General features: G+C 42.6%; 1 protein-coding gene across 6 annotated transcripts in view; it reads right to left on the bottom strand.

Moving 5' to 3' along the window:
* The window catches only part of KCNQ5 (potassium voltage-gated channel subfamily Q member 5), a 576,092-nt gene that overhangs the window by 474,854 nt on the left and 84,177 nt on the right, over window positions 1-17,061 (bottom strand). Inside the window, exons 2-5 of one of the 6 annotated variants that reach the window (XM_053286872.1) lie at window positions 13,908-14,021; window positions 12,863-13,061; window positions 11,864-11,908; window positions 9,273-9,358 (exon numbers count right to left, since the gene is read on the bottom strand). The exons of 3 other annotated variants lie outside the window; for them this stretch is intronic. The gene's annotated coding sequence lies outside the window, so the exon portion shown is untranslated. Of the gene's footprint in view, window positions 1-9,272; window positions 11,825-11,863; window positions 11,909-12,862; window positions 13,062-13,907; window positions 14,022-17,061 lie in introns of those variants that run through there. 2 more of the 6 variants (XM_053286876.1, XM_053286870.1) reach the window with 2 other exon arrangements.

Below are 17,061 nucleotides of genomic sequence, written 5' to 3'. Positions count from 1 at the left end.
AGGGGCCTGAAGAAGAAGGGAACACATTCTGATCTAATTCTGAAGGTTGGGCCACATCTGCGGGAGAAACATCATTTATTGCTCACTTAGCTTTGGATAAGAGGACATCAAAATCAGAGGCTCAAAAAAGGCGGAAGGATATAGGTGCTACTGGTGTAGATATCTCGTCTGAGAGTTCCCCATCCTCTCTTTCAGACTCATTCTGGTTTAGAGGAGCATCTGAAGCTGAGGCAGATTCAGAATGTGGGTTAGGGGGAGGGTTAGGCAAAGACAGGGAGGTGGAGTGGACTAGAAGGAACCACCTGGACTATAGGTGCAGCTGGCTGAGGCAGTTCTCTGTGGGGGTGTGGGCCCCTTTCCCCATACTCAGAGCTAGATGGCGGATGTCTATGGTGCTGTTCGCACCTATATTAAGAGGCTTTGGTGCAAAGCATCTTTGTTCATGAGGAGGGATTGCCTCCCTCCTGGGGCTGGAATCCGCAAAGGAGGAGCAGGATAAACGTCTATGGGGCCGTGTTCGGCAGGTGGGCAGCAACGGCTGCACTGTTGACTGAGGCTGCGAGAGCAGAGGCAAACATTCTTTAGTAAAGAAATCTTTAAGCCAACCAGCCACATCAGGAGGGAAGGGAGAGGTAACGGACCCCAAAGGGAGGGGGGAGCAGTATTACCTGAGGTTTCTCTGGCTGGTAGCATGCCCAAAGGCAGTGCAGCATCCGATTCTGTGATTTCCTGATCCTCTGAGGCCGCCGGATCACTGAGCACGCCTCTTTCCTCTGGGTTGCACGGGCAGTGTGTGGGGGGAACTGCATGGACCAGCCGGTTCCCCCTCAACAACAACCATAGGGGAGCTAGTAGAAGACACCAATGGTTCACCTACAGGGTGATGGTCGCCTTTTTTGCCTTTATGCTCCTTAGATTTGGGTCTGATGCATTTGTACACTGCCTAAATTAGCAGGCATTCACTGAGGCAGACTGAAGCGGAAAGCTTCTTTGCCTTCTTTATCTTGCCCCCATTAGCCTCCTTACTGTGCCTTGTCTTTTTTGCTGCTTTTCGGGGCGAAATGAGAAAGCCCAATGGCAAAGGCTGCGCCGGAGCAGGAATAGGCATGATAAACAGCACTTCCATGGATGCCGAAGACATAGCCAGCAAGAGTGGGGCAGACTGCTCAGGAAACAGAGAGATCCTTCTGAAAGTGAGTCCCCAGCATCTCCTTGGCATGGGCAAGTTCCATGTTGGGACTCAGTGCCGAGCCGAAGGAAAAAACGTGGTCCCCAGGAAACAAAACAATTCCAAAAATGAAAGTAAATGGAGTCAATCGGCCAAATTTGCAAAGAAAAAACTATTTTAGATGGTTGGAAAAAGGAATAAAAAGGCCTAAAGACAAGCTCCTTCCCGCTCTTGCACATTCTAAGGGAGAGATAGAGCAGGGAGAGCAGAAAATCTAATATTATTTGCCAAAATTCCAGAGAACAAAACCTTTACGCGTGCAAGCCTTGAGCAGAGAGGACCAGAACAGGGGATGGCGCCCTCTGGTGGGAGGAATGAACTTTCATTGATTTCCAGCCTGTCTCGAGCATGCTCAGTGACTAATCCCTTACTGATGAGCTCCAGTTCAGGAGAAAAACTCTTTATAGTGAACAGTTTTATGATAGGCCTGCAGAGACAGCAATCTGCCCTACACATATTGGTCCTAGGGTCATTGAAGTCTCAGTCTCCACAAGCTTTGAAGAGGATACCCTGGTAACAATAGATGAGTTCTGGGATAGTTCTGAAATAAACACCCATAGGGACAAGTGAAATTGCAGTCAAAAGGGATAAGGTAGATGAGACTATCCTGGCTGTAAAGCCCACTTTTAAACTTCATGACTAAGTCAGTAGTAGGGAGCAAGTGGTCCACCAATATACTCATTCTTCCTTGAGAGCTTCCAGGGAGCCTGATCCCAAAGAATCGTTCATCCTTACCTTGTCCAATTGGACAATAAAGGACAAAGCAGGCTCATTTGTAGGGGGAAAGGCCATCCTACAGGATTTGGGAAGCACTGGTGGAATAACACTGGTCTGGGAAGAGGTGGAGATATTAGAAATTGAAGACACATGTGGTCTCATGGGCACAACTGTTACTAGCAAAGCTTTTCTGATGACTCCCAGGAGTCCCCTCGGTCGTGTTTGAGTTTCTAGGCTTGGAGATCTCACTCTGGATATCCTCAGGAGTCTCACAGCATCGCAAGTTCTCCGTTAAACACATGGGGACAGGTCACTTAGGAACAGTGGGCCAGTTGCACCTAGATTTGGCTCCCCAAACAAGCAAATTGTAAAGGGGAGCAGATGCACGCCCTCCTAAGTAGACCTCAGAAGTTAACTAAGAGCAGGTTACTCTGTCCAGGCCACTTTGCACCCAGGGTGAACAGCCTTGTCTTTCCCCTCCTTCCACAAAAAAAGGATAGCAGTCAGAAATCCACCAATTAGCTCAGCAAGAAGAGCAGAGATAAGGCTTGAGTAGGTAAATTCCCCACCGCAACAAAAGAGGTTGAGCAAACTATACAAACCTAGGAGATGCACCCATCACTGCCTAGAGATTTCTGTATTAGGCAATATATAAATTCAATCAATCAAAGCTCTGATTAGATTACTGAACTGTTCCGTTTATGCAGATTCCCTCTTCTCATGTCTATGCACTCTGTTTTCATGACAAAAGCCAGTGTGGGGATTGACCTTGGCAATCCCCACACTGTTACACTCAGGAAGAAAGATTAGCAACAAAAGAATCTTTGCAGGTCAATTCCCAACACACCCATTAGTCAACAACAGTAAATTGGAATTCACCCCCAGGATATGTTTTTGGGCATAAGGGCCCCCAATTACATGATCCAGTGTGCTCCCCTGTGCACACAGGGGACTCCAACTGCTCCCTCATGCCTCTCACTTGGGTCTCCATCGGGTGCTCCCTATGATCTTCGTGCTTCCTTGTATGCTCCCACGTGTGCCTTTCACTTGGGACTCCATCAGCTTTTTGGGCGATTTACTTTCTACTGGCCACCATGCAAGGCGGTGTTCAGTATTTCATGCCACTTTCCAGATCGGCTCTTTTGTCCAGCCTTCCTCGCTAGCCTGGGAAGCTCGGTCCAGGGAGGAAGCAACCTCCTGGAATAGTCTCCAACAACTAACCCTTCCAAATTCTTGTACCCACCTTGGCCCGTCCTGTTCCTGAGGAATAAAGTTCATTGGTAGTCCCTGGAGCCCTTCATCCAGACCAGGTGATATGAGCCTTCGCCCCTCTTTGGGTCCAAAATCTATCTCTGTACCCCTTTCTTAAATCCAACCCCCTCCATCTCCAAAAACCTCTTTCTCTTGCCCGTTTTGGACTTACACAATTAGGACCCTAAGATAAAATGCCTCATTGGAGTTAAATGTATTATTGATAGTAATATTGCTCTAACCACACCTTTCTTATTTTTGTACCCCTTCCTACAAAATATCTTTTTATTTTGAAACTTAAATAATGGTCTCAGTCCAGTCATTTCCTGAGTCCACAACTTTACACAAATTAAAACTGACATGGAACTGATCCCCCTTTTCAAAACTAACTCCCCCACAAAGCCCGAACATTGGGGTGCTGACCAAACACCCCAGGGCAGTTCCACTAATACAATAGTGCTAAAGTTTCAGTCTGAGGACATTGGTTTAAAGATCCAAAACTGTATAAGGAAGCATTTAATTGCACCAGAGACTCAGGCCACCTGCCTACAACTTAGGGATCACACCCCCTCATCAAATGGAGAAGGAAAATTGGGGACAAAATATTTCTACTCCATTTCCTTTGGGGCAAAAACAATTTCAATGCCTTAGGAGGGCTTCTAATTGGAGACAACCTGGCCCTAATTGTGTGACTTTTCCTAACAACATTCCAAACGAACATGCCCTTCTGATATGATCTGCAAATTGGATGATTCCATGGCGCAGGGCAGATGACAACATCCCACTACTCATGATAGGAATGGACCTGGGGTGAGTAAAAATTCTTATAGTCTTAACTATGACTGTGAACATGGCAACTAGATTGATTGATTGATTGATTGATTGTATTTCTATTCCACCCAAAACTTATGTCTCTGGGCAGTTTACAACCAGATAAAAACAAAAATAAAACATTAGTTAAAAACAGAAACAAGAAATTTAAAAACACGACAATTAATTTTTTAAAAAATTTACCTCTTAGTGCAAGGTAGTGGTGTTGGTTCCTTGGCCTGTGTGAATGTGTACTTTCCTCTAGGTTCCTGGAGCACCTTAGGAGGAATTTGGAGGAGGCTAGAGGATTTGATTGATGGCCTTATTCTAGATTGTCCAAACTTTCAGCTACATATAGGTGGTGACTTCAATGCAAGGATGGCAAAAGACCACTTAGGTCTTGAACTGGAAGATGATGTTAATTTTGATTGCGTTTCCCAAGACAAAGATATTAACAAAGAGGGGAAAGCTTTATATACTATTATGTTTAAGCACTATCTGGTTTGCCTTAATGGTAGTTATCTGGACCTTTATTCTGGTTATTTCACCTATTTAACAGCAAAGGGGACAAGTGTAGTACAGGTGAAACTTGGAAAATTAGAATATCATGCAAAAGTCCATTAATTACAGTAATGCAAATTAAAAGGTGAAACTGATATATGAGACAGACGCATTACATGCAAAGCGAGATAAGTCAAGCCTTAATTTGTTATAATTGTGATTGATCCACAATCTCAGAAAATTAGAATATTACATGGAACCAAGAAGACAAGGATTGAAGAATAGAATAATATCAGACCTCTGAAAAGTATAAGCATGCATATGTATTCAGTACTTGGTTTGGGCCCCTTTTGCAGCAATTACTGCCTCCATGTGGCGTGGCATGGATGCTAGCAGCCTGTGGCACTGATGAGGTATTATGGAAGACCAGGATGCTTCATTAGCGGCCTTCAGCAATTCTGCATTGTTTGGTCTCATGTCTCTCATCCTTCTCTTGGCAATGCCCCATAGATTCTCTATGGGGTCAGGTCAGGCGAGTTTGCTGGCCAGTCAAGCACAGTACACTGTATACTTTTCAGAGGTCCGATATTGTTCTATTCTTCAATCCTTGTCTTCTTGGTTCCATGTAATATTCTAATTTTCCGAGATTGTGGATTTGGGGTTTCCATGAGCTGTGCGCCATGATCATCACAATGATAACAAATTAAGGCTTGACTTATCTCGCTTTGCATGTAATGCGTCTGTCTCATATATCAGTTTCACCTTTTAATTTGCATTACTGAAATTAATGGACTTTTGCACGATATTCTAATTTTCCGAGTTTCACCTGTAGATTATATGCTAGGCTCACCATCTTTAGTACCCTTGGTCCTTTTCTCTGGCTGACAGAGCAGAAAGTGATCATCTTCCATTACAACTAACATTCAATGCTAGTAAATTACAACTTTGGCTAGTATCAGAAGTGAAAATGGAAGGGTTTTTACAGGGAGATAGGCATCATAGGTGGTCTCTCCAAATGGTTATTCTCCCAGATAAAAAGCACAGGTAACATTCCTACAGGGTGGTCATCTAGCACTGTGGTGCCAATTCATATGAAAGGGGATCCTTCAGACCCTAAGAATGACAGACCCATCAGTCTCCTCGATGTGACCTATAAATTGTATGCTCGTTATCTTCTCCATAAACTGCATAAATGGAGGAAGATGTACCATCAACCAAATACATGTTTTACAGCATTTAATTTAAAAATATACTCAGGGTTTGCTGGTCAATGACCGAATAAACTTATCTATCTCGAGGTCCAAATAAGTATATATTATAAATAAGTATATATATGTATATATTATAAATAAGTATATAAGCATTTGACCTTGTGGATAGGGATTAGTTGTGGCTTAAACTAGTTACAACCAATATTGATAAAAGACTTCTATGGCTCATTCAGGGTCTATATCGGGACAATACCGTACGACTTAGAATTGGACTTCAAGGTACTCTGACAGAACCAATTCAAATTACAAGAGGAGTAAAAAAAGGGCTATTTTGGCCCCCTTCCTTTTTAATATATATGTAAACAGCATAGTTACAAGTATGACATCCCCTTCTTTCTTTGCACCTTCAGAACCCGAAAAGTAGCAGTTCTGTTGTATGCTGATGACTTAATTTTTATTTCCCAAAATAGACTAGGCTTAAAGAGAATGTTAACGAAGTTTGGGAGTTTCTGTAATGAGGAAAAACTGTCCATAAATTACTCCAAATCTAAAGTAATGGTCTTTGGGGAAAGACCACAATACTTCAAATGGCTACTTGATGGGCACATTCTGGACCAAGTGCAATCCTTTAAGTATTTGAGGATACATTTTGACCTTAATATTAATTGGAAACATCACATAGAGGCCACTTTGCTAGCAGGTGCTAAAAGTAATGCAAAGCTGCAACACTTCTTTTATTCTAGATAGGGTCAACTGATGAACCCCATTCTGAAGATCTATATTTCTAAAGCCATCTCTCAAATGTTATATGGAGTAAAAATCTGGGGAGGAAAAGTATAGGAACCGTTAGAGATTACTCAAAATATATTTTTGAGGAAAATACTAGGACTTCCTCCTGGTACTTAAGCAGTCCATCTCAGGGCAGAGACAGGGCTACCCTCCATTGCTGCTAGAATTGATTTAGCTTTCCTTCGCTATTGGCATAGAATAAATGAAATGGGAGTTACAAGCCTCACAAAGATGTGTTGGCTTGAACAATTACAGGAAGGACGTCAGGCACAGCAATGTGTAGCTCTGCTAAGTAAATACAATATGAGGATGGATGCTTTCTTGGCCAACGGCCAGGGTCACCCTGAGGAATTGGGTTTTTGAGCAGGATGCCGCAGAGGATAGACTGCTCACATTTCTCAGTCTGGTTCCGCAGAATAACATGTATTTACTAGTGGTTTTGTAGCCCGTTGGTTAACGGGCGCTAGTGGAGCTCTGCGCTCCAGACGTTCGCCGCCATTCCCTCTCCCGCCACCCCCCGGCGCCTGGGGCTCCGGCCAGGCCCGCCACTCACCGCCGCCCGCGGCTCCGGCCGGGCCCGCCACCTACCGCCGCCCGCGGCTCCGGCTGGGCCCGCCACCCACCGCGGCTCCGGCCTGGCCCACCGCTGCCCGGGCCCACCGCCGCACTGTTTTGTCTGCCGCCTCATCCGGCGGCCATCCTGGGCGGCCAGAAGCGGCCGCCCCGAAGAAGCTGGGTAAGCGGCGGCACGGCCAGGCCTCGGCCATGGCTCTGCCGCCTCCTCGGCCGCGCCGCCTCGGCCAGTGTCCCCCGCCGCCGCTTACCCGGCTTCTTCGGGGCGGCCGCTTCTGACCGCCCAAGATGGCCGCCGGGTGCTGGCGGTCCTGCCTCCCTGGCTCCTTCTGGCCATGCGCTTCGCGCATGCCCAGAAGAGGCCAGGAAGGCACGGATGGACACCAAGCCTTTTATTAGATAGGATGGTTGTGACCAGATTGAAAATATTGTCCATTATCTGTTGTTCTGTCCTCTGTATACAGAACCACGGAAGAAATTTCTGGTACCTATCCTTCAGCAGTTCCCTGATATATCATCTTATGAGGCAATTGGGGAATTATTGCATGATAATTATCCACATGTAACGTATTCTGTCGTCTTATTTGCTGTGCCAGCTAGGAAGTTACGGACTTCTTTTATTTTAAGCAACCAGGAATGTTGATTTTATGGATTTTAAGACTTATCACCTTTTCCCCCCGCATTTTAAAATTTTATTGGTTTTTACAATATCTTAACAATCCAATTACATTTAATTAAGTAAATGTTGACTTTCCGCTTACCAATCTGCACGGTTCATATTGGCTATACAAATCTACCATTGCTATAATAATTCAAAACACATATACTACACATTGCAAACTCAATTTTACCCTACCCAACCTAATGTTGTTACTAAATTTCAAACCCTGCTGAAAGGTCCATATTGGAAAAATAGTTCTTTAAGTAAAATAAGAATGGCTCCCAATCTTCTTTGAAACATTCCAAGTTTTCATCTCTTATGAGTGCTGTAAGCTTTGCCATCTCAGCGTATTCCAAAATTTTTATCAGCCAATCTTCTTTTGAGGGCATTTTATTATCTTTCCATTTCTGCGCATATACTATTCTAGCCACCGTGGTTGCACACATAAAAAATGTTAAGTTTCTTCTGGAGAACTCTCCTTGCGTTATTCCCAGCAGGAATGATTCTGGCCTCTTAGGAAATGTCATTTTAAAAATTTGCTTCAACTCATTATATATCATATCCCCAAAGGCCTTAGCCTTCCCACATGACCACCACATATGAAAAAAGGTTCCTTCACAATGTCCACATTTCCAACATTTGTTTGGAACATTTTTATACATTAATGCTAATTTTTTTGGTGTCAAATACCACCTGTACATCATCTTATAATAACTTTCTTTTAAAGTATAACATGCAGTGAACTTTAAATCAGTTTTCCATTATTTTTCCCAAGCTGCCATATCTGTATTATGACCCACATCTTGAGTCCATTTTATCATTGTCATTTTAACCACTTCATCTCTTGTCTCCTCCAAAAGCAACAACTTATACATCTTAGAGACTAATTTTTCATCATTTCACACAATTCCTTCTCGAATCTCGACATTTGATCCTCAAATCCAACTTTAAGATCCTTCTTATAAATTTCATTTAGCTGATGATACTGAAACCAGTTACTAACCAAATTTTGTACTTCGATTAGCTTTTTAAATTTACAGCCCCTCTCTTGAAAACATAACAAGTCCCTATAGGTACCCCATTCAGATTGCATATTTATCTCTTTACGTGCCAAAGCCTCAATCAGACTTATCGTCTTTTTCAAGGCACTTGTTTTAGCAGTATTTATTTGATATTACTGTATTTTGTTTATATGTTATGGCCTATGACTGAGAATAATAAATATTTACTGAGCATAATACATATTTATCATACAGAAAGAAGATTTGAGATTATTCATCAACTTCTCTTTTTGTTGTGGATACTGTTGTTCTGCTGGTGAAGAAATTACTATTACTTCCCTAATAGAAAAGTAAGGTAAAGTGTGCCATCGAAAGCTCCTTTTAATTTATTGCAGTGTTTAAAGACCTTTTCAATATTTACAAGATAGAAATCCATAAAATGACAATGATACAAAAGAAATTATAATAAATTCTTAACCTTTAGCTAAATGCCAAATAAACTATACAGAAAATGCAAAATTGTGCATTACCTGATGCTTTCACATTTATCAGCAATTTAAGTTATTCTAGTCGTTTTTGCAAGGACTGTCTGGACCTGCAAGGTCAAGCTCACTTCCTAGAATCACAACAAAATTCAAATAATTTCAAATAAAGAGTTTGTTAGTGCTTCTAAGGTCATTCCAAGGTTTATGCTTATCATTCACTTTACATATTTATACACTGCCTTGCAATGCAGCTTACAGAATAAAAACAGTGCAATCAATAATAATAATCAATTCAAAATTGCACAGTTAAAAACGGATCAGTATAAAAAATAAGCACCACAAAGCAAGAGAATACAGAGTTAAGACAAGAAGCAAAGTCTAACTGTACAATAGGTACAGTCCTGGAAGATCCTGGGATTGTTTGCCTTCCTCCTGTGCTGTGTGGCTGGGATCATTTAAAAGAGGGGGAATGACCCAAAGACCACCCAATCCAACCTCTTACCCAAAGGCAGGACTACTCTCATCAGTTCCTCCAAGATCAGTCTACGCAATCTAGTTGCTGGACTACAACTCCCAGCATCCATATGCCTACTGGGGGTCCATTGTGGCTGGGGATGTTGATAGTTGTAGTCCAACATCTGGGGACACAAAGATAGGAACCCCTGATCTAGACCATAGCATGTCACAAGCAAGTGCATCACAGAAAATTAGAGAGTCGCTCTAGATAAACCAAAGGAGAGGTTATTTATCGCGTGATTCTGAGGGACATGCTTTTATTATGCTTAGTGGGTTTCAGAGCAAAGGGGAGATTGACAAAAATCATACTTTCCCCTGCTCATGCAACAGTGAAGCATTAGTGAGGAAGTCAGCACTGCTAGTGCTAGTCTGGATGTCAGCCAATGTCTTTTAAAGGGTTCTATGAAAAAAACGCACATGAAAAAAGCCCACAAGAAAATTGTGCACAGAAAAAACACCACTGTCATAAATGCGCACAAGAAAAATGCGCACACGGAACACTGCTTGCAACAAAAAATGCCCACATGTAAAATCACTCACACTGAAAAATGCCCACATAGAAAAATGCCCACACAGAAAATTATTGCGTTGGAGCATAATATATATGTGTGTATTTTTCCATGTGGGCATTTTTCTTGTGCGCTTTTATGACAGTGGGGTTTTTTCTGTGCGCAATTTTTGTGCATAGGCATGTAGATGAACGGTGAGAGGAGCAAGAGGTGAATTTAAAAAAATTAAAACAGGAGTGGACGGACAGTAGACTACAGTCCACTGGACTGGTCAACGTCTAGTGGATTACCAAATACCTGCTTGGATTCTTGTAAAGAATGTTTCACTAGGTGGACTTCACTCTGATACAGTAAGGCACTTCATATGTTCTTAAACAAGAGTACACATGAGATTGCTTTACACAGATTTGCTACGCCAACTGTTAAGGGATCCTAAGTATGCACTCTTGCTGTTTAAATTTAACACACATTGGTGGATTATGGTGATTCAATTAGGAAAGAAGATCAGTCTATTCTTGAACTCTACTAAGTTTAACTAAGCAGAGAAGAAAACTTGAAATGGAAAAGGAAGTAATTTTCCTGTCAAGGAAAAAGGATTTGTCTAACTATGGTTAGTGTGTATTCTGAAACCATGCCAGTCAACAAATCATGGTTTTATTTGGGCAGTCAAACTACAGTCTGAACTCAAGGTTTAAAGTTGCCTTGTTTGTCCTATCCATGGTCTTGTGTGAAATCTGAGCCACAATCGTGATTTAATCCTAGTTTGCTTCAGGAACTATGCCCTTGCAGGGCTCTCACAAAGAGAAAAGCAAGTCCAGATCATGGAGGCTAAAAACAAAAGGATGGAACTTAAATAAACGACAATATGACTAAACAAGCCAAGATCTATTGACCACTTGTGGCATGAATAGAGATTTGTTAAATAAACTTTAGTCAAAATAAACCATGATTCTACATGATGTCAGAACACACCTTAAGAGGGTGAACTGTGAAATCCATTTTTCAAACATCACCTCACCCATGAATCCAGCAGATCATCTTAGCCAAGCTACTCTCTCATCTGTAGTATGATAATAATGGGATACTTTGCAGAGTTGTTGTGAGGATTACTATAATAATGCACACAAAGCCCTCTGAATACTCAAAGCACTATATAAAGGCTAGCTAGAATTGTGAAAACTACCATACTTCGGACACATTATGCAAAGACCCAGCTCCCTTGAAAAGTCTATAATGCTGGGAAAAGTTGAAGGAAAGAGAAGAGGACAACCAGCAGCAAGGTGGATGGACTAGATCACGACAGCAATGAATGCACCACTGAGAGGCTTAAAGGCCAAGTTGAAGACAGTTTCATGGATCGCTGAACTGAGGAAGTCTATGCTGAAAAGTTTGGTTTGGAGTAGCTGACATGTAACTCAGGTTTCAAGTAACCAAGTGTTTACATTGTAATTGCAATTACTGTGTGAAAAACATGGTTGTATGAATGTTCCTTTAAGGTTCTTTTAACAGACACCCTTTCTTTTGGCTTTGGCATGTGTTTCTGCCAGTGATAGGCCTCATCTGGCTTCTCCAGCTTAATCCAACAGTCAAGCTGGTTGCTAGGCAACCTACCTGATCCCCAGGCGTCCTCATTCAGTGTCTCCTCAGGAAAGCTACCTGTCATAACAATATTTATTTTGTTTATATCAGGAAGTAATGATTCATTAGATCAATTTTTGCTCTTTATTCACTTCTGTGCAGAACAAGAGCTGCTTTACATAACATAACACTGATTCTTGAACTGTGGGATACTCTTCAGGGAGCAAATTACAAACCTGTGGGTACACTACATAAAGATTCATAGATCCACAACTAAAAATAGATATCAGAAAAATAAAACCTTCTCAATATGAAGGGAAAGTAATCACTAGAGAAATGTACTGTTGAGCTTGCAGGGAGCCTAAAAAAGCTATGAAAAGTGTAAAGTGATCCATTCATCTACGGTTCATGATCAAATAGGTGCAGTCAGAATACATGTGATAATTCCGTGCATGGTTTCATATTATTTTTCGTGTAGCACTTCATGTGCTACACAATTTTTTCATAAAATGAGGAAAGCAAGAGGAAATGGACAGAAGTGTGGAGGAGAACTGCAAGGAATGAAAAATGTAAAAGGCATTTCAACAACATCATGCAAAAATGCAGGATACAGATTGTGTGGACAAAATCTATGTATATAAGAGCTTGTATACATATAGGCTCTGTTCACAAGACCCAAGCAACATGCAGGAAGAGGGGTGGGGCCAATGGAGATGATCCCACTCAGTCCCTTGCCACATTAACTGTACGTGTGTGTGTGTGTGTGTGTGTATAGTTATAATGTTCCCTGAGCAAAAGGTTTAACAATGAACAGCTTGGTCTTGCTATCATATAACTACTGCAGAATAAGCAGAGGCTTTGTATCACAGCAGTTGGAGGTGGATCAGAATTCCTGATCAGAAAGGGTGACATGGCTTCCTTGGATCCTAGTCTAATGCTCACAGTGCAAGTCTGTTGCTTCTAAGGTCATATCAGTTTTGTTTTAATTAGGTTTTGTAACAGGATTTCCCCATGCAAACTGGCAAAGCTTACCTGCTCCATATCGTGTGCTTCACCCAAAAAGGCACTTGCTATAGATCCTTCTTGTTGCAAAACTGTCTTGGATTTCACTGGTAACAAAATGGCTTTCAGTTGTGCATAATTTGATTTTCACTGGGAACTAAGACTATTAGAAACTATCCCCAAGTTCAGCTTTTAAAGGTTGCAGATTTTGTTCCTTTTACTTCATCTCCTTTCTCATATGCAAAACACAAAGTGAAAACAATCCACAAGAGTCACACCAAGAGTGTAGCTACTTTTTTCATTGATCTGTTAAGTAATGCATTTACTGTATGCTGCCCTCAAGAATGGTTCAGTATCAAAATGTAGCTTACACTCATTTAGCAGGTCTTATTTTCCCAGGCTCATCAACAGGGATGTCTTATGATTCTCCTAAATTCCCCGTCACATACCATTTCCCAGTAAATATTTCTAAATCATAACGCTTATTTGCAATAACAGCAATTTAAAGAATTATATTTTCTTTATTTACTTTGTAATCACAGGGAAAGTTTTGAAATTCTAGGTCTTTACAGCCTCAGAGGGATAGATTACCAGACTGTTTGCATATATATTTAGTATAAACATGTAATTTAGCACATTCTGAGCGAAACTATATCTAAGAATCTATTCATTATTGTTTCCCTATATTTATACCATTCTTTAAAAAATAAGCATGCAGTCTGGCATTTGAGGTTGTTCACAAGATGACAGGGGGCCATGCACTCAACTGAAAGTGTGGGAAATAGCCTTGGTATTTCCACCCACCCCGGTCATCCTCATTCTCAATTGAGACCATGCTGGTCACAATCAGCTATATAGACCTGCAAGAACTATCACAGGTTCAAGTATTACACTTATCTGGACTATGAGTATTTGAACCTGTGAAACACATCCTCTCTATGCAAACAGAGGTGCAGCTAGGTAATTTTGAAGCCTGGACCTAATGGCTACACCCCCCACTTGCAAGATAAATATCACACACACACCACCACCACCACCACCATTCCCTCCAAGGTGTACGGACATGCACACTCACAAGTTTTTGATGCCCGCTCCATTCATTTTAGATCCCGTTCAGTTTGAATCAGGAAGGCCCCACTCTAAATGCATGTGCGCACACACAGCCTTGATACTGCCTCCCAGAACGAAACTGATGACACACAGAGATGAAAAAAATTAGAGTGACCACTGACCACCACCACACACACCACTTGGATAGGCACATTTAGACATTATGAAAACAGCTGCAAACAAAGTATAGCAAACAAAGTCTCAAAGCATATTTATTTCCTACTTTCCCACCAGCTACATTGTCTTTAGAGCACTTTATAACAGATCATTAAATAAGCAAATAACAAAAAAAATTAAAATAAATGATATATGTAGCCATGCTAGCTAGGGATAAGCAGGAACTTTTTGAGGCTGTTCTCACACACAGGGGAATCTGGGATAAAGAAGCCCAGTCCTGTTTTCCCTGCACACAAGAACTGCTGGGAACTACTCGGCTCCTGGCAACGCCTCGGCGGCAAGCCAGCCTTCAAAATGAGGTTATGAGAGCAAATGCTCCCTTAACCTCATTTTTTGGATTGTCTGCCAGCCCTGGGGCTCCCAGCCAGTGTCAGGGGGATCCCCATAATGCTTCGCACACTTGCGTGGTGCATTATGGGAGATCTGGGGGCGGGGTGATGCGCCTGGGCTCCTGACCCTCCTCCACACTGCTCAATGGAGCAGTGCGTGTCTGGGCACATGACCTCCATGTCCAGAGCAGCAGCCTGGATCATCTGCAGGAAGGTAAGCATTTCAAGGCTTCCTCCCCGCTCAGCGCTCACCCCGTAGCCCATTCTCACCGATCGTGGGAAAGGGCTCTTTATTTCCTTCTGTCTTTAGCCCCTTGTTATGCTGTTATCCAAACTGCAGCGTGGCCTTGAACTTATATCATACCATTATATCATTGTATAATACCATTATATCATACCACAGGCATCATGAATATTGCAGTCCCCAAATCTTTGAGCAAACAGAAGCATTTACCATCACTGTTTCTGGAAGTGTGTAAATAGCAGTGACAAACACAGATTCAAACTTGCCACTTAAATAAGCTGAATATGCTCAGGAAAAGGTGGAAACCTCTCTTTTTTGTATTTTTATTAGAAATTCTGAATTAGATGCTGCTCACTGACCTGCACATACCACATTTTGCAAGAACATTCCTTCCACTCTTCCTTCTTCCTCCCTCGCCTCCATTCACCCTGTTTGGAGTGTGCCAGCACAGCAAAGGAAATGTGTGGGAGGGGGGTGAAGCACAGTGAAGAAACTCTTCAGCAGGTGCAGGCAGTGGGGGGCAGGGGAAGAAACGTGGCACAGCGGAAACCAGAGAATCTTCTCCCATCCCTGTCCTCAGCTCCAGCAGCTAGTGTGCCACCATCCCGTGGCTGCTGCCGCCGCCACCACATTTCTTTCCCCCACCCAGCAACAGCAAAATTGCTCTCCACTTGCTGCAGATGGATCCCACCACCATGTTTCTTCCCCGCAGCCCATGCCTGCACAAGCAGTGGCATTTCCTCCTCACATTGGGGCTGGAAGGAGCATGGCAGTGGTGTGAACCAATCCAGGAAGGGAGGAGGAATGCTTCTGCTTTGACAGGCAGCCGAGGAGATGAATGTGGCAGTGACAAATGCAGTGGTGGCAGCTGTAGGAAGCTGAGAGGTCTATAGCCACAATGTGCACTTCTGTGCTTCCTTCTTACAACTGTTTCTTTCCCTGTCTCGTGTACCTACCGAGGCAGCGTTTATGCCTGTTGCCTCAAGGAGAGAATTCATGCTTGCCCGGCTACCCAGCAGGATGGAAAGAGATTCCTGCCGGACAGGTGCAGCATCTGGGAGGCAGAGTTGGGGGCATTTGGAAGCCCCCCATAGACAACGGGGGCTGTTGGGGGCTGGACTTCTGCCCAGAAGTCTCATTAGAATGGTGCCTCTTTATGCAAATTGGTTAAATGATCCAGTCTTCATTCATGAATCTTAGATGTCACATGCACACTCTACAGTCATTGCCAAAAATGAAGGCACTCAATCACACCTTTAACAAGACAGAATAAACTTAATGAACACTCATGGAAAGTACATCTCAATGGTTTTGGGAATTGTTTTAAAAAACAAGACTGGCAGAACTTCAGGTTGACCCAATTACAGTTTGCATTGATAGGCATACCATATGGTCTGAAGGTCTTCATTCCTTGCTTTGCCAGATACTACAGGAATTATTAATATGCATGTCTACACATCAACTCCAAATTCATAACAGCCTACATAGACAGTGAGGCTCTTCTCATGACATGAGCTGCCTGTGTCACCTCAAGAAGTGCATTTCATCTGCAGCGTCAGCAGAAGAGGGCTCCCAGCTGCTCCAGAAGAGGGTAGCCCAACTTTTTGACCCAGCAGTTTACAGACAGTAAACGAACCTCTGGTTCAATTAACCTTGGCAGGCAATTGTGTGAATGATCTCTACTGAGTCAAAAGACTTAAGCCTGGCTTGTTGCCATTTCTTGCAGTGAGCCAGGGGGAAGGAGTGGCCACGCTGAGTGCAGCGGCTGCCCTAACATGAGCAGCTGCCGCACTTGTGGCATGGGGGCCCTCTGGGATGCACAAGGGAAAAGTCCTCCCACTCCCAGAAACTTCAGTGTTTTATATGGCCAAATTATATACGTGCAGCCACAATGGAACGTGCTTGCCAGAATGTGCCACTCTTGTAAAGTCAACTTGACACATACGCCATGAAGCAGCAAATACAGTAGGGATGAACACACAATTAAAACAAACAATCACTAAGTTTATTTCGTAAATGTAGTAAGTTCTAAATTTAGCACTATTCTTCTTCTCCAGGCAATCCTTTTATAAGGGATAAACCCCCACCCCACCGAAAGCAGCACTTCTGTTGCAGAGATATCACATTTCCTCCTCATTCAAACAGCAATATTTTGCTGCTAGGAAAAGATGCAGTTCTAATTCCTAACAAATACACACAAGCATGCCAATTATGCACACAAAAGAACAATTATGCACAAAATCAAGTTGCACAAGTATCAAGGGTAGTTATTGGTCAGTGCTCTGACATCAGTAAGAAGTGAAATACCATTCAAACAGAAATGCTTATGCCATTTTCATCACTTTTTATTTAATTACATTTAATTGTAT

Source organism: Hemicordylus capensis, chromosome 1 (assembly GCF_027244095.1).
Source record: "Hemicordylus capensis ecotype Gifberg chromosome 1, rHemCap1.1.pri, whole genome shotgun sequence".
Taxonomy (NCBI): Eukaryota; Metazoa; Chordata; class Lepidosauria; order Squamata; family Cordylidae; genus Hemicordylus; species Hemicordylus capensis.
The sequence above is the reverse complement of the archived record's forward strand: the minus strand, read 5'-3'. Positions and strand labels throughout refer to the sequence as shown.